Source organism: Acromyrmex echinatior, chromosome 2, assembly GCF_024713525.1.
Source record: "Acromyrmex echinatior isolate Ae372 chromosome 2, ASM2471352v2, whole genome shotgun sequence".
Taxonomy (NCBI): domain Eukaryota; kingdom Metazoa; phylum Arthropoda; class Insecta; order Hymenoptera; family Formicidae; genus Acromyrmex; species Acromyrmex echinatior.
In genome coordinates, this window is record NC_141853.1 from 24,703,313 (window position 1) to 24,727,380 (window position 24,068).

At 35.9% G+C, this 24,068-nt stretch overlaps 1 long non-coding RNA gene across 1 annotated transcript; it reads right to left on the reverse strand.

Moving 5' to 3' along the window:
- Positions 1 to 7,131: 7,131 nt before the first annotated feature.
- On the reverse strand, positions 7,132 to 10,741 carry LOC105151450 (uncharacterized). Its single transcript, XR_015544235.1, has 3 exons — positions 9,697 to 10,741; positions 7,368 to 7,525; positions 7,132 to 7,260 (listed from the first exon to the last, which is right to left on the reverse strand). It is a non-coding gene; the product is annotated as an uncharacterized LOC105151450 (long non-coding RNA).
- Positions 10,742 to 24,068: the final 13,327 nt, after the last annotated feature.

Sequence of the window (24,068 nt, forward strand, 5' to 3'; positions counted from 1 at the left end):
CATCAATATCACAGGCTATACAATTTGGTCTTTCTAATCGATAATTTTGAATCAAGATCAAATTATTTATAAATCAATATTATTTTATTTTTAAATGTTTTATTATTATTTAATAGTAAGAATTAATTATATAAAATGTCAGTTTCTTATAGTTATAGATGTTATTTTACTGCATCGATTTTGAATATAAAAAAATTAAATTTAACTAAAAATATCTTTTAATATTATATTTAAAGATGTATAAAACACAAATTATTCAGAATATTACCGATATTCTAAATATGTCAAATAGTGCTAAAAAATATTTCTAATGTTTTACTAATATTATGATATTGCAATTTTTTTAGCTTATAATATACATATATACATAGAGACAATATCTATGTCCTATGTACCTATTATTTATAATCATTTAATTTATATATATATATTTTAATATAATTTTTGTACTTTATTATATTATTAAAATATCAAAATTATATCTGATCCTTATATGTATACATCGTCTGAAAACAATCTATAGATACAGAACTCCGTATAGGATTATATGACTCATGCGAATCCGAGACTAATACGGGATAAGAATAACGTGGATTGTAGCGAATGATTTTTATCATAAATACAAAGAGGATCTACATTGGACAAGAAGCATCTAGATCCTCTTTGCGTGTTTTGAATATCTCTTAATACCTTCCAGCTATTGTTTTTTTTCTGTTTCTTTTCGAAGTAAGAAAGAAAGATTCGTTCATGTATGTAACAGAAAAATTTTAATTATTTGAATTAAAATATTTTAATTTATTGATTATAATGATTTTAAAAGCGTATTATGAAAATATTGCTTTATACTAAACAACTTAAATAATTAAGAGTTAATTATATGTATATATATATATATATATATATATATAAATTATAATCTTTATGTTCTATATACATATACATAAATTATTTTTAAACGGAATATTTGTTTTTTATAAACTTAATTATATATCTATTTATTAAGTAGAAATTTGTATGTACTTATATATCTTTTACAACGTTTAGTTGTACTACGACATGTTGTATATTATTAGAAATCAGTATTAAAAATATATTATTTCTAAGAATTCAGGAATATTTAATTATCTATAAATCTATAAACTATTTTTCTAAATTGCATATTTTATAAAATAAATTTTTTTGTACTTTTAAATACCATAAATGTCTTTGTTTTATCGTAAAACGCATAATTTACTGAAAAAATAAGATAAATACATTTTTCTTATACAAGAAATTGCATTGTATGATACACGAAAAATTATATGTACATATATCCTAAATAATAATTTTCAAAATATTTGTATATTATTAATATAAATTTTGGCTCCAATATTATAAGAAAAATATTCTGCTTTCAAAAAGCATTGGTGCGAGTAGACTGTTGATGCAAGAATATTGTAATATAACGATACTCTTCTTCGTGTGGTGTCGTCTAAGAAGTTTGCTCATTTGCAGACTAAAATGTTTAAGATGTCCTTGTCATGGGTAAGAATTTTGCTGCACGGCTTTAGAAACTTCGTTAACGAAGATGCTATACGACACTATAACAACGTTATTAATGAAATTATAACGAATGATGTGACACTCATACAATTACTCTGTTTGACTGGGATTTACTGCTCAATTTATAACTTTTGGATGAACGTGTCAATTTTATATTAGAACAGTTTCAAAATTACGTTAAGAATTTAAAGTAATATTTAAATCCTTCGGATACGAAACATAGAATAAAAAATATTAAAAAAAACAAAATCTTTATTGTTCTAAAAAATTCATACTTACAAATGTATAATTTTGTTTCCAAACTCGAGAAAGAAAAAAAAAAGAAAAAGAAAAAGATGACATTTTCTAAAATTTTATAAGTATATAATTTTATAATTATAAAATTCTATAACTTTTGAAGAGAGATATTTTTATGTTCTTATTCTAATGCTGCTTTTAGGTGAAATGTTGGGTTACCATAAACGAGATGAATTTGATGGCATATGCTGACCGCAATATGCGTACAGCGACAATTAATCAATTTGGCATTACAGATTATCATTGCGGTTATCATGCGCTATTAGTGTACGCGAAAGTGTGTAACGTGTACAATGAAAATTTTGACCAGTTACAAAATAGTATGCATTACTAACATATAACATATAACATATAACAGTATTTTATTCTATAAGCTGTATTCTTTGAAATTTTTCTCGTAGTTTGTTCAAACATTTTTATTGAAAATGCATTTTTTTAATCGGCGGTAGGAAAAATTGGAATTACTCTATTTTATACATGAATTGTAACGTATTCATAAATCATTTTTATGGTTTAAAAACAATTGGATGATACATTGACTAGCTTATCTAATCAATTTTTTGCAGCAAAAGCGATTATTATTTCAAACTTATAAAAAATAGAACATAAAAATTTTGAAAAATATTTTCCGAAGATATTTTCACGACTGGTAATTTATTTTACAAATAATAAAATACTACTTGTCAAAGTTAATTATTCTGTTAATTCCTTTAAAATAATTATTACAAAGAAATTAATTTTTACAAAGAAATTGAAATATTTGTATAAAAGTATGAAATAAAAGAAATACTTCTCAAACAATACATGTTGCATTTGTATCAAAAAACAAAAATATATATGCACAAATACATGCATAAAAAATTACTCTATTTGATATCATAGAATATAAGATCATATGTCATGTATTACGCATAAAGATATACATATATGTCTCACAGTTATATTTTAATCGCAGATTACAGCATTGGCATTCATCAAATTATTGGAGCAGTTGAATAACCATTACCTGCTACCCGAAGTTTACATAACTGAAAACGCTTACGCCGATATTGGGAAAATTGCGAATAACGGAGAAATAGTAGATGTAAACAGAATAATTTATCTTCGACAGTATATACAGCAAATTATGAAAGCTACGTAAAAAGACATCAATATTCGCGATTATTTGATTTGATCGTTAATCTGCAATTTTTCACGATATACGCAAAAGCCTTTTGTGATTAATTGAAATTACAATATGTCAAAAGTTATATTGAAATCAAAGTGGTAAAAGTACTATATATGTTTAGAATTTATTATTGCAATCTCATAATATTATATAAAATTATACATTAAACAATCAATTTCACAAATAATATAACGCAATAATATAATTCGACAGAAATAATTTTGTTAAACTTTTATCATATATTTATTATTTTAGGAAAAAATTTGATTTTCCGTTTATACAGATTTCAGTGACAATAACTTTATATTAGAATACCAAAATCTTTATTAAAAGTAATTGCCAAAATTATTTTTAATCAGAATTCAATGAGCTGTATAGAAATAATTAGAAAATAAAATTTTATATTACATTAATATTATGCCATAATTTACATTTAAAGAAAATAAGATATGTGTAAGATATATGTATAAATGGCTAATTTGCACATTATGATAAAAATCTATAGTATGTTGTATGAAACATCGCGTAAATTCTTAAATTCGAGCAAATAAAGACATAACATACCTGCTTGTATTATCCGCGTCATGCTAACGTGTACATAGATCGATAAATCTTTTCGCGGTATAACTCGCGTTATAAACGGTGCTTTGTGCATAATTAAAACGGCACTCACGCGAATTCAGGCGATGCCCGCGGCACGACGGCGACGCGACGCCGATGACAAGGAGCCGCATAGGCAACGACCCGCTAATTTCCTCACCGAATCGTCACGCACGGCTTGCCAGCTTGCGTCCGGAAAGCAATTCCGCAGATTCTTGCCTGCGAGGAATGTCGCCTTTGATCGTCTCTCGCGAATGTCACTTTAACAAGAAGCGACGGATGCGACGGATAACTCCGCAACGGCGTATTCGTGTGGGTCCGCCCTTTTGCCGCCACCGGGAAAGGCCCTTTGAAATGTTGCCGCTCGCGTTAGTTCGATGCGAAGGGAATGACATTTATCACAAGTTCAAGCCGGAAGCGCGGCAATACCGATCGTCGCTCGACGACAGGCGGAAATAGTGCTACCGCACTTCAATATGTCCTGGTCAAGTTGATACTCACACACAGTTACGGGCATAAAATAAAGATACACGTGCCGTATCGCGAACATTCTATCGTGTACGATAAAAAAGTGACCTTTCAAGATTCCATATTTTCGGAAAAATCGTTATGCGCGTTAAGAGAATGTGCCAAGATAAAGGACGTTGTAAAGACTACGCGATAATGTATTAAAAGATAGAAATGATTGCAGTTATCATATAGTTATTTATAATCACTTTCGGCGTCAACTGTACATTTTTTATATAATTATTTTGTAATTAGATCTTTATTCCAACCATCCTCTCAATTATTTTATGATAGAATTATAGTCACTTTTCTCAAAGTACGCACGTGCATTAAAATTTGATAGTTAGTAGTAGAAAATAATTTTTCTATATTAATAAAATAGAATATAATATGTTGATTCGATAATATATGACAAAATTCGATTCATGTAATATCCATGATAATAACACTCTTTGCCCTCGCGAAATAATATCCCCAAAATTTAGTGCCTCCATTTTTCAGCAAATTAAAAGGTGCAACATACGCACTATCACAATCGTACTATTTAAATATAGTACTATGTGTACTATACATACATTTTTATCGAAAAATAGCATTACGCCGATCCAACCTTGACGTTATTTCGACTTTGATTAGAAGGTCCCTTTCTTTGCTTTTGCGAGCATTTATTTGCGAACGTCTATTTCAGCACACGTGAAAACGGCAGTCGCGCGATTCGACATTTTCGGCAATGTCGAGCATCGAATGCTCGGTTAATCGGTACACCTAGGACCTGGCGTTGATAATGTGACCGTACGCGAGACTGGCAACGAGGGCGACATTACCGTCGCATCCCCCACGTTGGACAGGACCAAGGGTATCAATCAGCGGTACATGAAAGGGGCGCGGTTCGGCCACGTCTGTCCTCGGATCTCGTATTGTCTGCCGAGGACAGATAGACAGTGCGCCAGCACGCCGACATTCCGACGTATCTCTGTCCGATGACGCTTCTGTTACTGGAAGTGTCACGCTACTTTGTTCTAGTCTGCCATGTAAGTGCCTCGGTGTGAGGCGGCGCTATTGTGTTGCTCAGAGCTTTGTTGGTTTACAACTAGGTGAGAGAATGGAACAGCGAAAGACTGTGCGCGTTTGACGCGTGTCGTTGTATGGCGCCACATCTTATTGTTAACGCTCGCTCGGAGTTCTTACTTTGAAATAATAGAAAATGCAATTCCAGATAGTATTTAATAACAAATGATTTAAAATTAAATTTCACAGCGAAAGAGAGAGGGAGAAATTATATGTATATTGGAGAAATGTTTACAAAAATATTATTTTTCTCTAATATTGGAAAGCCTTGTGTTGATTCGATAATATACAATATGACAAAATGCGATTCATGTAATATCTATGATAATAACACGTCTCTTTGCCTTCGAGAAATAATATTCCCAAAATTGATTAGTGCATTTATTTTTCAACAAATTAAAAGATATGTATCATAATCGTACTATTTAAACATAGTACTGTGCGTACTATCACAGTCGTATATTTTTATTGAAAAATAGCATTACCAATCCAACCTTGACGTTATAATGTTTTTAACGAGGGTAAAAAAGGCGCAGTCAAATGATAGATTGTAATTTCTATAGTTAAAGTTTTTCTCCAAGTAATATTTTTTCCTTGAAGGTAAAACAAAAGGCTCGCGTTCGTTCTTAGTAAGTGAAGGAAGAATGGCTGGCGAAGCGTGGACCTTTCTCCTTCGGACTGGTCCCCTCGAAAGTACCCCCAATGTACCCCAAAGACAAAGAGTTCTTCCGCACGGCTGTCTCACTTTTTCACGACTCACGCAGTCGCTCGCGAAAAGCTATTGTTTGTGCGTACGATGACGGGGTCTGCATAAGTCACCGTAGGGGAAGCTAGAGAGGAATACCCCACCCAAAAGGATGTGACGTTGTCCCTTTGACTTTACTAGCACTTTTCCCGGGAGTGGCAGCCCATCGGCATCATCTCTCGTCTCTCCTCTCCATCGCATTTGTATTCTTCGCATATGAACGATTTGTATGTTTATGTAGACGTCTTTCTTCTCTGCATTCTTTTGTCTGAAGGTGCATTACAAAACCTGAAAGAGAATATTTATATTTATTTCTAAAAAAAAAATTTTTTAAGCAACAAATACATTTTTTAATTTATAAAAACAAAATTTTCTCGTTATGAAACGTGCTTTTAAATCTAATGAAAAAATAAATAAAAATAATTATCTCATAAAGAAAATAGTTATCTTCAAATTTTTCGGAAAACTTTCATCGGTAATTAAAATATTCTTCTTTACGAAACTGACACGAATGGACACTGAAACTAATGTACGACCGAGGAGAGGGAAAAACAGTAAAGAGCATCCACTTCGAACGATCATATTTGGTCATTTGGCCAACGGGCTGATCGCCCCTGATTCATTTCCCCTTGTGCGCTGCTATGATATCGCTCCCTCTTGCGAAGCATTCGGTACGTCGTAACTCTTGTTCCATTGAATTCGACGGAGCCGTAAAATCGAGCGTTTCTTCGGCTCGAGCCAGTGACGATGGGATTTATGTCGTCGGCGAAACCGCGACGCCTCATTTCCGCTGATCTCCACGGCAGTACAGATGCCGGGTGATCTCTCGAGCGTCTATACTTAACGCGGGGCGTCGTGCGCAGAAGGAAGATATTTTTACGGAGGTAAGACAGAAGCTGTTGAAAACTTCTCCTTAAGATACGCATCATAAACTTCAAGAAATTCTCTTATAGATAGATACACAAGTAAGAAGTGCAAGAATATTTAAAAGATGAAATAAGTAAGGAAAGGGTCAATATAGGGAAGAAGGTCTTATCTATCTTGGTATTTAATATAATAGTATTTTTTTATACGTAAATTCTAAATTTATCAAACATCTTTCAGTATAAATTGTACGCCACTTGTCGTTGAGCTTGGAATATAATCATAAATTAAAGATAAAGATATCACAAAATAATATCACAATTGATTATCTGTTTGATAATAACGCTACTAGCATTTTAAAACCTTGTAAAGAATTTATTACAAAAAAATATTACCTCATTCAGAATACGATCTTGAAATCTTTTGACTCCGAGACAATGTCTTTTTCAATATGACTACTGAAGCATTGCTATAAAAGATATTACTAGGTCTTAAAACGTTTTATCTTTTAAATTCTTTTTTACATATTCTTGACACATTTTTTATACTCCATTAAATATCAAGAGTCATAATTACCTTCTTCAGCATTACCTTCTCATCCTGATTTTTACCCAGTAAAAAACAAATATTGAAATGAATATAAAGCTCTCAGTCGCGCCATAAAAAAACAACCTTAAACGATCCATAAACCAGCTTTCATGCGAACGAGGAGCGCTGCCGCACAGTTCGTTATCCTTGAAACAAAAAGAATTCGCTGCAGACTGGGCCGATATCGCCCGCACGGAAAGGCGGAACTCCGAAAAGTATGGTGAACAATGAAGTCGTCTGGTGAATGCTCGCGGACAGGCTCTCAGCATAGCGGTACACGGATGGGATCTCCGTAGCTCATCCTGGCAGGTACTTTTATCTCCGCGGCGTGCGCGAAAATGTACTCGCGAGGTATCCGGTGGCAGCGCATCCGGTGAATCCGAGGACGAAGGGACTACTGACGAGAGAGAGAGAGAGAGAGAGAGAGAGAGAGAGAGAGAGAGAAAGAGGAAGAGATGGAAAGAAAAAGATAGAGAGAAAGAGAAGTTACTCGTCGGCGGGAGTGGCAAGGATGGCGGCGGCGGCGGTGGATTTCAGTCCCGGCGTTATCTATACGCCACGTAGGGGCGTCGACATTTAAAATGCAGATTAGAGAACGGAGAAGCGGGCGCAAACGCAGACGTAAACGTAAGAGCGCCGGGTGGCAAGTGTTTTATTGGGGCCAGCTTCCGCTTCTGCCTCCCTCAGTCGGGTCGGGTCGGGTCGAGCCGCGCGCGATGCAGCGCGCCGCGATGCCACCGCACAGATAAAGTCACAACCCCCCGAGCTTTAACCGTCCGCTAATTTATTGATCCTTGATTTATATGACGCGGCTGGCCACCACAGCTTTAATTGCCCGCGTTTGACGGATTTTAATAGGACACGAGAGAGCGGCTGCCTGTGACTTCTGCGCCGCGGGATACGGCGCGTTCTCTTGACAGGGATGCGTTTTGGTAGAAGGAGCTGTCTTCGTTTTATAAATGCGTGCGTCAGAAAAGCTTCTGCAATACTCCATCATAACGGAATGGAAGTGACTCTTTGATTTGATCTATTTAAAGATTACTCGTTCGATAGATTGCTTTCTATAGAGTAAGATATTATAATAGTATTGTATGTACAAATTTTTTTGTCCTTTATGTCAAGTTATAGGATATCTCGTTGGCACAAGAGGCAAGTTGGCATTGTGTCCCGTTTATGTATTTATCACCAGAGAAACAATGGAAAAGTTATCGCAAAAAATATCTCTTTTACAACATAGATATCTTTCCCTAAATTTTATTTAAATCAAATAAGTATTACAAGAAAAAAAGAAAAATCTAATTCAAGAATAGACAAATAAATTTTCGAACGTTACAAAATTTGTATTAATGTTTCTTCAATTTCCTGCTATCGAGGCAAGTTAACTACAATGTGCAACATATTCGTATTTCATTTACTACAAAGGAACTAAACAGATTTGTTCCTACCATAAAAATGTAGAACAAGTTTCTTTCTACTACTACAGTTTAATCACGATAATTAGTTGCTTAGAAGTTGAATTTCAAAGTTGTGAAAACTGTGCCAACGAGCAAGTTTTCCCTAGTCTTAAAACTTTTTACAAGCTACACTACTTTGTATCATAATATGTTTAATTTATTATAATTTATTGGAACATTATCGATTTGCTTTAAATTACTCTTGCGTAAGATGTGATTTTATTTAATTCGCTTATATACAAGTTTTTAATGAGAACATTAATAAAATATATTTTTTATATTATGTCTCATCGTACAAGCTTTTCGTAGATAAATAATTTCTGACACAAGACTGGCAAGAAATAAACTAGCCATCATGATTCCAGTTGCAGATATTCTTGCTCCCTTTATCTATAAAATTATTCGATCAATTAAAAGATAATTCTCACTGAGGACTGGCCTTTCGTGAGCAATTACGAACAGCTCGAGACCGGCAGGGGAATTAAAATACATCAAATTAATCGACTAGCTGGGCAAGACTTCGAGAGCGTAACACGATTTACATATCTGTACAAGCTTGTTTGACTTTAAGTACCGCGGCAAGATCGATTCGCCATCCGAGCAGCACGCGACTGCGGGCAATCGCGTCGGGAACTCGATGAAAGTTTACACAAGCAATTGACACAGGAAGGGGATCCTTTCGCGACTTATCGAAGCCGAAGATCAAAGTACGCCAGTAACTCAAGGCAAACCGTCACGAATCGAGGTAAACCAAGATCTCCGGAGATCTCACTGTCGCTGAGAGTCTAATCCAACGAAATTTGGTGAGGAATGTGTAAACGCGAGCTCGTGCAGGTGGCAGTTGTTGGTGCCAAGGTACTCACCAAACTTGCAGAGTTTCGACGTAACGAGCTTAAAGAGCGAACACCTTGTAGACCTTGCGGTACGATTACTAATGCTGACTCCCCAAGATATTATTTCGCCTCCAGAGACAATAGAAACTGTGTACAGCTATTTAGAAGTGATTAGCGGAAGTGATAATATCGGAAGTGAATTTGTAAACATACAATATCATTTCTTGATTCTCCTTCCTTGTCGTCATTATCGCATTCATTCTTTGCCTCCGTATTTATACGTTTGTCTATTCATCGGCACACGTTCTCCGTTTCTCTTTCGGGTCGGAAACTACGAGCGTTTGGCAGTTACATGAAATACGAGAGCGAATCTCACTGGATGCGCATTGTCCGGTCGTGCCGTTGAAACCAAAGCCAGCAACAATGGGGAGTGACCTCGGCTCGATTGTCCTTTAATTTACGGGAATTGCAAGCCCCCTACTCTCTACCGTAGAGAGGCTACGGTACCTCCGCGAAAAGCACTCACGACCCCTGCCCTATGCCACATATAGACCCCTCTGTACCACCTTCATCCGCAGTCTACCCCCAGTCCACCCTCTCTTCACGCGTCAGTCCCGTTTGAGTGCGCGGGCGCGCGCCACGAGCTTAATTCGATCTCCATAATCGCTCGAGCTTTACATAATCGGGGAGTGCTAATACCGATTCCCGCGCTACAATCGATTCCTGACATACTCCAGGCACGCGATTAAGCGGCACGGATTACACTTACACGACGACCAACGACGACGCAACCGCAGCGACTGCACCTGCCGAGTATACACGAAATACCGTGATTCGCGCCGTTATTGGTACCATGAATATTTCATACAATACTATTACTTTCAGCTCGCATGCCAGGAGCATGTATCTACCCACCGCAGGAACACGATCGCGAGAAGATCGCTAATTGATCGCTGATTAAAGCAGCTCATGTTATTACACTCATTATGTATTAGATGTATATCATATAAGTCATAAGAATTAACGACATATTATAAAGGAAAATTGAGTTCTGAAATGAATTAATTTTCATATATAATGTAGTATGTAATTTGGTGAGCAAAAGACATCATAGACGTTTAATAAAAAAAATAAGGTTCAATAAAAAAGATGCTCTAATGTGAGTACAAATTTTACACCTTTGATACATCATAACTCATAAACTATCCACTATTGAGTTTGTGTCTATGAGATCTTTTATTCACACGATAAATTCTATATTTTATGTGAAAACCCATTTCAATATCATTTTTCTATATATAATATTAATATTGATACGAGATCCTTTTCATCAGTATTAGATTGTACGTATCTGTATATTATAACATAAATCTTATGTACTATACGCGGTTTTTCAGATAAATTTTATCTATTAAAAACTTACAGTCCTACCATAAAACATTGTATCGCTGGAATCCGTCTTTGCGAGACGGTTACCGCGAAAGCTCGTGCAGTGAAAGAAATAAAAAGGAGGGTGCCGTAATGCGCGTAAGTGCAGCTGAGAGATGCTCTTACAGGCGCAGCTCCAGCAAACGTCGAACAATCGCTTTTGCACCCTTGGTGCGAAACGGAAAATGTATCTCGGTTGACAGAGCTCAAACAAAGGGTCGGACATTCGCGTGAGGGTTGTCCCTGTCACGTTTCTTCCCCTTCCGCGCTGTTCTTCCATCCGGCGTCTCCTTCCACTTTGCCGCCCGCCCCGTCCTACTCTCTCGCGTGACATTAGCTCGGCAAATACCCGTTCTCGAACTGTCAAAGGATTAACGTCGCAGCACGATCCTTTCCGTGCGTCCGCTCTGGCGCTTGTAACGAGCAAAGTTCATGACGTGATTCCGTGAAAGCGGTCGACCAGCAAAATCGCAGCCTGGAAATGGCCAAATGTCTTCATTCAGTATCTGGTTTCTATCCAGCTAAAAGTATCGCGTACTGAGGTCGAATTAGATTTTATGATTGGATTTTACAACGCAAACAGAGGAACATGAATACTCTTAATTAGTCAAAATGCTACTACAGTTTACTGAATATTAAGGAAGATTATTACCTATTCTAATCATCGTGGTAGATAGAAAGGTGGTAATGACTTATTAAAATACAAAGTTAACATTAAGCTTTTACATCTAAAAGTCTAGTTTGATTTATGTTTGATTTATATTTGATTTATGAATTAGTACATTCTTTTGAACCTGTAAGTATAAGAACATTTGTAATATATTCCAAACGCTCTTATTTAAATATTCTTATCAAGTACTCTCATCATTTCAAAAGAATATATTAATTCATGTACAATATACCAGACTTTTAGAACAAAATTTAATGTGTGAAAGCTTAATTATGTTTTTTTAATAATGACTCAATCATTTCTTCTACAATGATGATGAAAATTTCCTTGATATTTTAAGTAGTCGGTAATTTTTAAAATTATTCATGTCCCTCTGTTTTCCTTTCCATATGGAAATTATAGAAATTATAGAAATTTTTAACGTAATTAACATTTTTCCCGTATAGGAAATATTTAGTTAAGATAATGCTTATAAAATTATCACAGACATTAGTTATGAAGAAATCTTGAAAAGAGTGATGGAAAGCAAGGCATCGGGAAATCGTTTGTTTTATCATAGAAACAAAGTATCTGAATCTGAAATAAACAAGACACTTCGTTATTTCACAGCGTATCAATCTCGATCGCCAACAGATCGTTGCTTTTAATTGATATTAATTCTTGATAAAACCCGATTGCGAGCAATTTAATTAACATCGCTCCGAGGCACGCAAGACAAACGGTAGCCACTTGCTGCTTGCACATTTCATTTCGAAGAGGTACATTTTTCGCCGGTAAACCACCACACCGGAACGAAGACAAATAACAAACGATGGTGCACCGCGCTTCCATCTACGGGTACCAGCGTCGCCAAGTCTTGCTTTACCAGAGTAAACACTAGGTTCGGTCTCGAGGAAAAGACGAGCGAAGAAGCTCGTTAAAAACTTTCCAAAGCCAGATACTTTTACAGCTCTACGCTGGAACGTTGAGTTCGTTTGGGAATTCGCTGAGTCGGTATTTTTGATTATAAAGTCGTTCAGGGTAGCCACATTTTCTGTAATCAAAGGATTTCTTATCCTGAAATTCTTTCACACGTCCAATAGTTGTAACGTTGCATCAAAGCGTCGTTACGGTCAAGTTAATACAATTACTAATTTTTTTTTGTATCGTACAATAAAAGAAAATATAAAAAAATATTGTGTAGACCATAATATGTTGTAGAAGAGTCAAATTGGACACAGCATTCAGGAATTTTTTTTTCGTCCAAGAAGCATCATAAGATGCGTTAGCGTCACGAGCTCTCTTCCCTACAGACTTTCATGAGCTCCTCCAGAGCTACCCGCGTCCTGAATCTTGATCGTTCAATGAATCGACAGAACCAGTTGACAATTCAACCGCGAGCATCGAACCGCGATCGAGCGATCTTATCGATCTTGTCGATCTTTTGGCTTGCCCGCCCACACCCAAAGACCGTGTTCGATTCATTTTCTTCTCTCTCTGTCTCTCTCTCACGAATCATCCCGTTTCTTCTTTATCACCGCCTCGCATTTCTTATCTGTCCATCTCCCTTTCTACAGTTAAAACGAGACGATGTAGCACCACGAAACGCGTCGGAACGAATAGTATCTCGAGACAGAAACGTTGTCGAACGACACAGCCAACAGAGTACGGAATATGCAAAAATAATGGAAAGTATGATATTGAATAAAGTAAATACATTGTTGAGAAAATTGACGTATGTTTATTTCACACGAGAAAATTATTTTATCGCAATTTAAAAAAGGATAGTTAAAATTAATAACGTATAAGGTATACAAATTCATATGCTGTATACTCTAGAAAATCTAGAATATGCTATGTTAAAATCGCATCTGTCATCTATAGTAAAATGATCCACAATTCTTTATCTGAAACAACTGACAGGGATATTTTAAAGTCCCATATATTAAGCCTTGGGGATATCGGATATCCAGCAATTTCGCATTTTAACCGTTGGAGAGATTTATTGTTTCCCTATATACAGAGTGGTACGCCAGTCGTGGTTATCAATCAACCTAGTAAATTGCATTTAATAAGAGTAAGGTGATCCACGCCCTCAAATCTTCCTGTATATTTCACGCAAAGTGTCTTGAAAAGCTTCTCAGACGCGAAACGTTGAATTGACGCGATTCTCGTTGCCGAAGCAACCGCCGCTACAAACCGGAAAGATATACGAGATGGCATAGGAATTTCATTTAATCCGAGCTTCCGCGCGGTCGGCCGAGATTCGATTTATGGTGTAATCAGGGTGTGTACGACTCCGCTCTTCCCATGCAGTCGCTTTTGCGCAAACACACCAGTGAATCCAAACATAACCCAAGCCCTTTTATATCCCTTCGCGACTCGTTCTAGTGCAGATCTAAATTCTTGCACCGCGGGAGGGTGAAATGGGAGGAATTCTTCGTATTGTACGCAACTGCAATTACAAGCGTAATTCTCCTAAAGATTCTCGACGTCTTCTTTTGTTAGCGCACCAAAAATCAGACGATAACGGAATTTCGTGGATTTGCTAAATCCTAGAATATATACATACGTATATTAGAAATGTCAATCTGAATAACATAACAAAAGTATCCTCAATATGTACCTTTGTCTGTTTGAAGTCTGTTTATGCGCGTGCATTAAAAAATATTATAATGATGTGATGATAATGATAATAATGATGATGATGTTAATTATTATATAATATATAATAATAATAAAAATAATGATAATTACGGACTTGTCTAACGTACCTTTATATTATATGTAAGATTTTTTTGAAACCGTGTAAAATACTTGTTTTCAAATACTTGCATAAAACAATCGACACATGCACGTTGCAGTAAAACAAAGACGAGAACAGTTAAAAACAGTATAAATTAGTCATGGCACTTTCAGTATGTTTAAGACTAAATCATTCGAGCACGATCGTCATTAATCCGAGCATAAGTGTAATAAGCATCGCTTGCTAGTGGATTTGCATAGATAAACCTTGAATATAACTCGAGCGAATGACAAATATTCACTTGTTTCAACAATGTCCGCCAACTTTTCCGTCAGGAAAGTGATATTATTCCGCGTCGCATTCGCGTATGCATTCGCACATTGACGTCAGTCACGTGACCGCATGTAAGAGAGCTCGACGTCGCGACGGTGAAGAAACTTTCCCAACCCCGAAGAAGACAAGATGCACAATTTTTCACCGTCGACCTGTCACCCGCACAAAGAAGCGCCCCAGAGTTTGCGCGCGCGCCCATATTCAAGCCGTGAAAACGATTCTCTCTGACGCTGTCTCCTCCGCTGTCTTCTCCGAAAGAGAACTGTCGACGATCAATCTCACACATGACACGCGTCGCGCAGAGTTAATTTAACGACAGTTACGTATCCGTGTCTAATTGGGGATGTGGCCAAAGGGAGTCCCTCTCCTCGCTCGGTCTTCCTTTTCACGGTTTAAACGGAGGACGCGCGGCTCGTCGCGGCCGAGCGAAATTAATTAGTTCGGCGACCCGAATGAAAACTAACGAGTCTCTAGCGCGGTTCTCCCCATCCCCTCCTTCTCTTTCACCACCTTTCTTTTTCGGTGCCACGCCGAGCGAAGTAATTAAGGATAAAAACAGCGTCCGAGAGATTCACCAGAGTACGTAAGCGGATCGAATGGGCGTCAATTACAGGAAGAAATCGCACCAAATACGCTCCGGCGTAAAGATTTAACGGTGGTGCGAGGAGAAAGAGGGTAAAAGAGTGAATTAAAGGACGACGAAAAAGGAAGGAACAGAGAGTGGATACGAGCGCTCACGTACGGATAATGCAGGCTGAATGAGGCACTGATCGATAGGGCACATTGGGCGATTCAGTGTTCCATGAGTCTAAGTCGGTTCTTACAGAAACGAAAAGATCTCGCGGAAGAATGCATGGCTTTAGGGGGTGATGAAAAATATCGAGATCAATATGGCAAATTCGGAATTGATTGTCCCCCTGCGACTGAGCATCAGTGAACGTTTGTGCGTTCGACTTTGACTTCTTTCCGATAATTCAATAGCAATTTTTCTCTCTTTGCCCATTTTTTTCTTTTAATCTCTTAAAACTCGTTTTTTCCTTCTTTTAATTTTTAGTCGTGCGTGTATGTTCATCTCATTACTCACAATCAGCTGAGAGATGAGAGGTACAACATTTTGCCCTAGAAATGCGTTTGCACTAATTCTACAAACATCTATAGGTATAATAACATCGTAATACACGATCGCTGTTGCTGCAGCAATCATGCTAATAGTCCGATATATTATTAGCGAATGTGAACCTATCCATTACGTGACTATTGGATGCATCGGCGTTATGCAATTAGTATGCCAACTGGAAATTACGTAATCTAGTCGTGTTTGTGTGCAACAAATACGAACAACCTGCCTATTTAACGCTCAACCTGCACGGCAAATTGTTAACCGGATAATATATTATACTCTCTGCCTGAATGAAGCTAAATTGACATATCTTTAAAGATTATTTTCTAACATTCCCAGCGAATTTTTTTTTTTTGCCAATTGCAAATAAATCTTGTCAGATGTAAACGTTAATTAACATAAACACTACAGAATCACATTACTGCGAGGCAACGTTATATCTTCATTCGTTCACCGTAGGAAGATTCTCATCTGTAGTGGACGAAGCTTCGTTTACGATCTCTAGTCGGTCGTACTACCAGATCGTTTCGACGTTAAAGCTCGTTCATACGATGCGAAGATTCGTATCGACGTAGAGAACCGGATCGAAACTGCCTCCGTCGAGGATATCGCGATGACGTATCAGAATAAAAGTACGACAGCAATTTTCGCCCAGGAGCAGAGCGGTCCAATAATTTTCTTTTACCGAAGTGGATTTCGTTCCTGTAACGCGTGCACGGAAGCCACTTAATTTTATGACTCTGGTCCGTCCGTGCAACATCACAATCGTATTTTATATTTACAATGTAAGTGCACCTTAATTTCCAAGCCTCGTGCTTGTCCTATATGCCAATTAAGAATAAAAGTAAAAGGCAAGATAAGCTAATACGGGCCTTATTTCACATGTATTTGCAAAATAATCTATTCAGGTATGTATGTATATATTGTATATTGCATAGTAACTTCAATTTTTATTTTTTGATATAAAGCCTATTTACTTTCTCTATTAAATATATTTTCAAATTGACATTTTCACCACGCAGTGGATGTATAATTCGAAAATAAAAAAAAAGTAATAAGCTTATTCAAAATCGATATCTAAAATTGATAACTAAACAGGAAAAATTTACGACATTCGTTTATTCCGATCAACAAGGATCAATAAAGTTTAAAGCGTCGTTTTCTCGCGTATCATTGATTAGATCACTGACCTGAAGGAGACAGCGAGGATAGTGATTAACGAGTTGGAATTAGGCAAAAACCTTGATGAATAATTATGCTCTTTCTCTCCATCCTTTAACTGAGGACAGCAGAGATTGCAGTACACGCGCGCAGAAAAAAAAAGAGGATTCGCGAGTGAAACGAAAGGAAGGGAGATGAGCTCAAATCGAGATTAATCGACATTGACTGAAAGAAGCTACCCACGGTTCTTCGAAGAGAACGAAGAAAAAGAATAGAAGGAGGTGGAGAAGGATAAGGAAGGAAGGCGAAGGAAAAGAGAAGAGAGAGAGACCAGCGCCGACAGACACTGGTCGGATTTCGCGAATTAACGGGCCACGTCGATCCACGAAGGAAACTCGATGCTGGACACCCTCGATCGCCATGCGCTCGCTGATTCGCCGATCATTAATCAGCATACCGACAGGACCAGTCGAACGGTCCGACTCTAAGAAACGTGATGGATGGAGACACTACGAACGCTTACGGATCGTAACCGTGCTTGATCCCCAAAGTGCATTCTCATGCTAGGGAAGATTTCGTCAGTCTTGTTGTCGTTTGTCAACTCGTTACTTTCGTTCGTCGTTTCCTACGATGGATGACGCGAACCGCATAGAAAATTTTCTTCCGTTCGGAGACAACACGCGTCGTCAGGATTTCAACTGTTGCGCCTGGAACGCGGCGGTAGGAAAAACTGGCGAAACTGCGTCGCGAGCTTCTCTTCATGAGCGACGCAGTTACTGCTTTTTTTTTTCTTTTTTTTTTTTTTTTGAAGTACCGTGAGAGACTGCATGAAAATATTCCGTCGAGACTTGACAGAGTGTTTTATAATTACTCGTGAGCACACAGCGAAAAGTAAACTATTGTTTCCGCAAGCGCTTTGCGAGAAAGGTATAGTATAAAAACAGAAATTAAATTAAAAAATAGGATTATGTTAATTTAAAGATAACTAGCACATATGTGTGAAAATACATTCTACGATACCAGCTGCTTGTATTTGCTGTTGCATCAAATCGAATAATCCAATTCGTTACACTTTACTTTTTTTTCCACAGTCACGATGCGTGCAACTGAATAATGTACAGCTATTAAGCTACAACGTGCACAACGGTGCGAGAATTACGCATGAAAACAATTTCGCGGGTGCGAAAAATGCCGTGAGGCACACGTGGCTCGTGTTCGAGGTAAAGTTGTGGGTGGTACGAGAGATGATCAATCGGCGCGCAGGCAAAATCAGAGGCAGAGAGAGAGAGAGAGAGAGAGAGAGAGAGAGAGAGAGAGAGAGAGAGAGAGGGGCAGAAAACAGGAGGAAGAGGCGGAAGGAAAAAGAATAACAGGAGCGAGGGTAGTAAACGTATCTCTCGGGAAGACACCTTGAACGGGGAGAAATATACGAGCGCATTTTCACCGAGTTGCACGCAAACATGAATTGCTTCCAGTTCGAGGAACGTTTAGTACTGGTGCGCCAGTAATTTCTATAAAACAAAGGACACAATTGAAATAAAATTATAACACCTGCACCGATCATATTCCAGATCGTACACTAATCCGGTTGTCTCAATCTCGAGAGACACATAGTGCAATGCGATTTCCAATTTAATTGTAATATAAGAGAAAATTAATGCAGATATATAATCTGCATTATTATTCCTTTGATACGTGTAATAATTATTGGAATATTAATTAATTTAATCAATTGAATTCCTTTCCGTATGAATACTATTGCACAACGGTCATTAGGAAAATCGAACTGAAACTCGAGAAGAAACGTTCAAAAAAACGTTGCTGAGATATGTTGCGAGTAACGCGAAATGATCAATTGACATTCGCGCAAGTAAGAGGAAGGAAGCAAAAGGATAAGTGAACGGGCAGTAAACATGTCTCTCATATTCTCAAGAAAGCACCTGAGGAAAGATATACGGGTATACTTTCGCAGTGCAATGTGAAGCTACGGCGCACGTATCGGCCGGCTTTTAGGTTGCGTTCAGCCCCTGCATCATTCCGCGATTCTACAAATTTATTTGCCTGCCAAGAGAGCGCAAGAGAGTTAAGTTACTGGAGAAGGATTTTACAGCGGTAGAGTTGAAGTTACGTACGCTACTTGAAACTTATTTTCATCCAGGCGCGGCATCGCCGATCGTAATACGACGCTAGAAAATTCGATTGCGCTCGATTCGTGTGCATGAGTGTCTTAAAAGTACGCAGAGATACGGCATGCGTATTTATCTTGCTTTATGGGGCAAACCAACCCTACGAGCACGAGCATAAATTACGCCAAACCCTCTCGACGACCAGCTAGGACGTACTGCTTGCGCACGTACTCGGATTTTATACATTTACATTTTTAAAACACAGAGTGTCATGACGAGCGTGTGCCACGACGGTTTTGCACGTACTTTAATTGTTCCTTCATAAAAAAGATCTCATAACATTTTAATTCCAGAAGTAAATTGCGGACGTGCCAGTGGCGAGCGTAAAGTGTCAACTGACAGAATTTATCCATCACGCTTGCACAAAAAAGCTTCAATTGTTCTAGCCTAGAAATATTTTAGGAAAGAATTCGATTATTATGAAATTACTATTGCATATGACGTCAAAATTCTTTTCTATCACAAACAATATATTTGTTAAAAGAATGAAGGGACGAAAACTTCTCTGATGTCCTTCGCTTCAAATAGCTCATTAAGCACGACTTTCGCTTTCTCCATTGCGGTAGCTTAGTGTCGCAAGTTTGTAGTTTAAGAGGATAGCATAAATAATACCCTACTAAATAAGGATTGGTGCGTCTTTGCAACAATTTGTGCACAACATTGTGCATATCTACTCTATGAGGCGCGTGAAAACGTCTGCCTAATTATTTTTTTCACATATACATACGAGCGATGCATTTCGTGCGTAGTAATCTTCGATCTAAGATTTTATGAAGACACGATCCTGGTGCGGACTCGCATGCTGTGAATTTATGGTCGTGGCCTTGTCTGTACGAACGGTGGACAGAGAGCGAGTATTCCTCTGGAAGTTCGTGTATCCACCTACGTTCTCTCGCGCATTCATTGCCGACGAAGGCAACCAGAAAACGAATCGTCCGAAATGACAGCGGTCTGAATCGTGTTCCAACAGTAATGCCGTCCGCTGGAAATCAGCCCACGCGTCCTTAGTCTAATTTTAAATCGATCTCGAAGAGGCGCAAAACAAATATCTTTTTCTATATATTCCAATCTCTCTCTCTCTCTCTCTCTCTCTCTCTCTCTCTCTCTCTCTCTCTCTCTCTCTCTCTCTCTCACACACACACACACACACACACACACACACACACATACACACACACACACACACACACACATACAGGGTGTCTTAATAATTACCACCTGAAATATCTTTTAATCTATAAAGTGTAGAGAAAAATTTATTGTATATAACCAAAATTACACAATGTAAAGGCGGCTGTCATATGGAGATAATAATTTTTGTCCAGGTGGAAGTGCTTCGGAGATTTCAAGGTCAACTTCATTTTTTGTGGAATTATATGAATTTTTTACACAATATCATTCCTCTAATTATTCTGCATAAAAAATATTAAGATCATGATACCGAAAAATTAATAGTTTACCAGATATTTTACATCTTATTCTGACATAACTTTGTCAAATTTCATTTTTTTAAACTTAAGACGTTCTTCAAAAAATATTTGTTTTCATTGAAGCACGATGTATCCGTTGTAAGAAGAAAACAATAAATTGATCTTCATTTATGAAGAATATCAAAATCCATATGTAAAGTAATTTTAAACTTGATATCTCGTAAATTATTGATTTTTCGATACCATGATCTTAATACTTTTTTATGCAGAATAATTAGAGGAATTATATTGTGTAAAAAATATAATTAAAAAATCCATTTAAAAAACGAAGTTGACCTTGAAATCTCCGAAACGCTTCCATCTGAACAAAAATTATTATCACCATATAGTAGCCCTGTTTACATCGTATAATTTTGGTTATATAAATTTTTCTCTATCACCTTATAGAGTAGAAGATATTTCAGGTGATAGTTGGGACACCCTGTATATATATATATATATATATATATATATATATATGAATGAAAAAGGCAATATTCAGTCAAGTCAAATCTTGGTTCTTAATAATATTTACATGAATTTTCCAATTTAAACAAACTGCGAGCGATTTATTTGTCGGTCTTGAAATACAATTCTAAACAAAAACTTAAAGTACACATATATAATACGATATCACAAATTAAATTAATTAGCAATTTAATATTATTGATGAGCATCTTTAAAACACTGTAAAGAATTTATTGCGAAAAATATTATCTCAACTGGAATTTGAACCTGGATTTCTCTCATTCCGTTCGAGCGTCTTACTAATCACTGAGGCATCTGATAATGTTAATTGCAGTAACTAGTTGGAAGAACATCTTTTTTTAGATGATGTAAATAAATAACATTAAATAAAAAATAAATATATTAAATATAAATATATATTAAATATAAAATAACATTAAATTGAGTAATAAACGTTTAATAGAAAATTAAGTGGTTATAATTTGTATTAGACCAACAAAAATAAATCTATTAAATAAATTTATTTTTGATGAAAATGGATTTTAGTATTTAAATATTTCAGAAAAAATTTATATCCAATTCCGCAAACTCGTTGAAATCTTTTTCGATCTTGAAACGCAATCATAAATAGAACTGGAATAGTAATATCATATATTAAATTGATAAGAAAGATAATAATTTCGATGCTAATAAGTATCCTAGAAGGATATTAATAATTTGATGTCTAAATCTAAAGAATCTTTGAATCTAAATCTAAAGAACTATAAATAATTTAATTTATTGCCAAAAATAATGCCTAAGATTTAAACCCGCAATTTGCGCAATATTTTTCGCAATAAATTAAATTATTTATATTTTTTAAGACGCATAGATTAATATCATAAATTATGAATATCCTTCTAATATGTTCATTAGCATCAAAAATTATTAAATTGCTTATCAATTTAATATATGATATTACTACTTTATTAGTTTATAATTTCGTTTTAAGACCAAAAAAGATTTCGACATGCGGTTTGCAGAATTGGATATGTTTAAATTCACTCTGAAATATTTAAGTGCTAAGAGATCCGCTTTGTCCAAAAATAAGTTTATTTCTCTTTAATTGACAATTAGTCAATTAGTTAATTAATTAGACAATTAAGTGAGAAGATAGCCATATTCAATTAAAGCAGATTTGGATGTCTAATAATGTTCTTTTGTGTGAATTTTACATTTTGTAATACATTTTTTATAGTGATTCAAATATGCTTATTAGCATTAGTAATTTCAATTTAATTTGTAATATATACTATTGCAGCTTCAATTTAGGATTGTATTTCAAAATCAACAAGTAAATCGCGCGCAATTTGGTTGAACTAGAAATTATAAAATTCATACACACAAAAATATTATGAGGCTCGACCAAATATAGCGACCTTTTTCGTTTAATTGTATTAAACATTTATAGATCGAGTTTAATATTATACATATATTATTATACAATACAATATTAATATATATTAATAAATATTCCATACAAAAGTAAAAAGAAATTCTTTTCTTACTATTCCTTAGGCCTACATGATGAATGCCGTAATACATTTATATTTTTGCACATAAAATAAAATGTATAAAAAAATATGATAAATGATATACGTATATATTTCTGTAGATATCCTGCTATGATATACCGCATGGATAAACGTCTCAGAAGCTGCCTTCGCATAAACATTTAAACATTAGATATACGCGAATGAATGCTAAAATATATGACAAATGCAACATGGTCAGCTATTATTTCTTAGTTTGATGCTCACCTGCGTTTTCAACTAATCTTTCCATGTCTGATCTCTTATGCGCAAGCAGAATTCGCTAGAATAAAAGAATCGCATCCGAAGAGAACTGAGATCCCAAGAGAAATCATTCCGAACACCTGCTCTTAGAGTGCCAATAACTGTAGAGTTTACTGCGTCCTCTTTATTTGCGCAACTTCCAAGTGACAATGGAGAGCGGAAGAAAGCTTTCCTGCATTATTAAGCCACGTTTCTCTGGCTCTTTATTAAAAAGCCGCGTACACTTCGATGTAACGTATGCTCTTAAGATTAAGACCTCGTCTGGGTAACGTTCAACTTTATTTTAAAGTAATGTGAGTCACTCGTGAACATGTTGTGACAAGTTTACTATCACTCTCTCTTCTTTAAAACGGAGGCAATTTTGCAGCATTATTTTTTTCCTCAATCTTACAATGAAAATACTGATAGAAAATTTTTTCTGTAGCTAATACATGTAACATATTTAAATGCTAAGATATTAACTCATAGTCTATAAATTTTACACAGACAGAGAAAAATATAGAACTTTGTACACTCGATTCTGAGAAGCAAGAACATGCAAATATAAATAACAATAAATAAGCAAATAAGACTATGAGATAATAAATAAAGCAAGAAATAAAATTCTTTTCAAAGCTTACGCAGATGTTGGTAAAATTAATGTGGTCTGTTTATTGAGACAAATAAATAAATAAAGTGATAGCTCCAGTCGACAAAAATTAAAATTAATATGGCATCAATGTTATAATTTTGCAGTCAACAATATAAATGTTATATATGTTGTTATATATTATAACAATTACATTGTTGAGTGCAAAATTATAACATTGATGTTATGTAACTTTTAATTTGCATTAATTGGGTATGTTTTGCCCCTCAATTTGATTCGGTGAAAGTAATTTGTGGGTCACCTAGTATAAAAATTTAGTGAGTTTCAGTAGTATTCACTCCCATTCAAAACAATAAATTGAAACCAGACGAACTGATTGGTAAATCTTTTAAAGTTAAATGAAAGTTAAAAGAAGAAA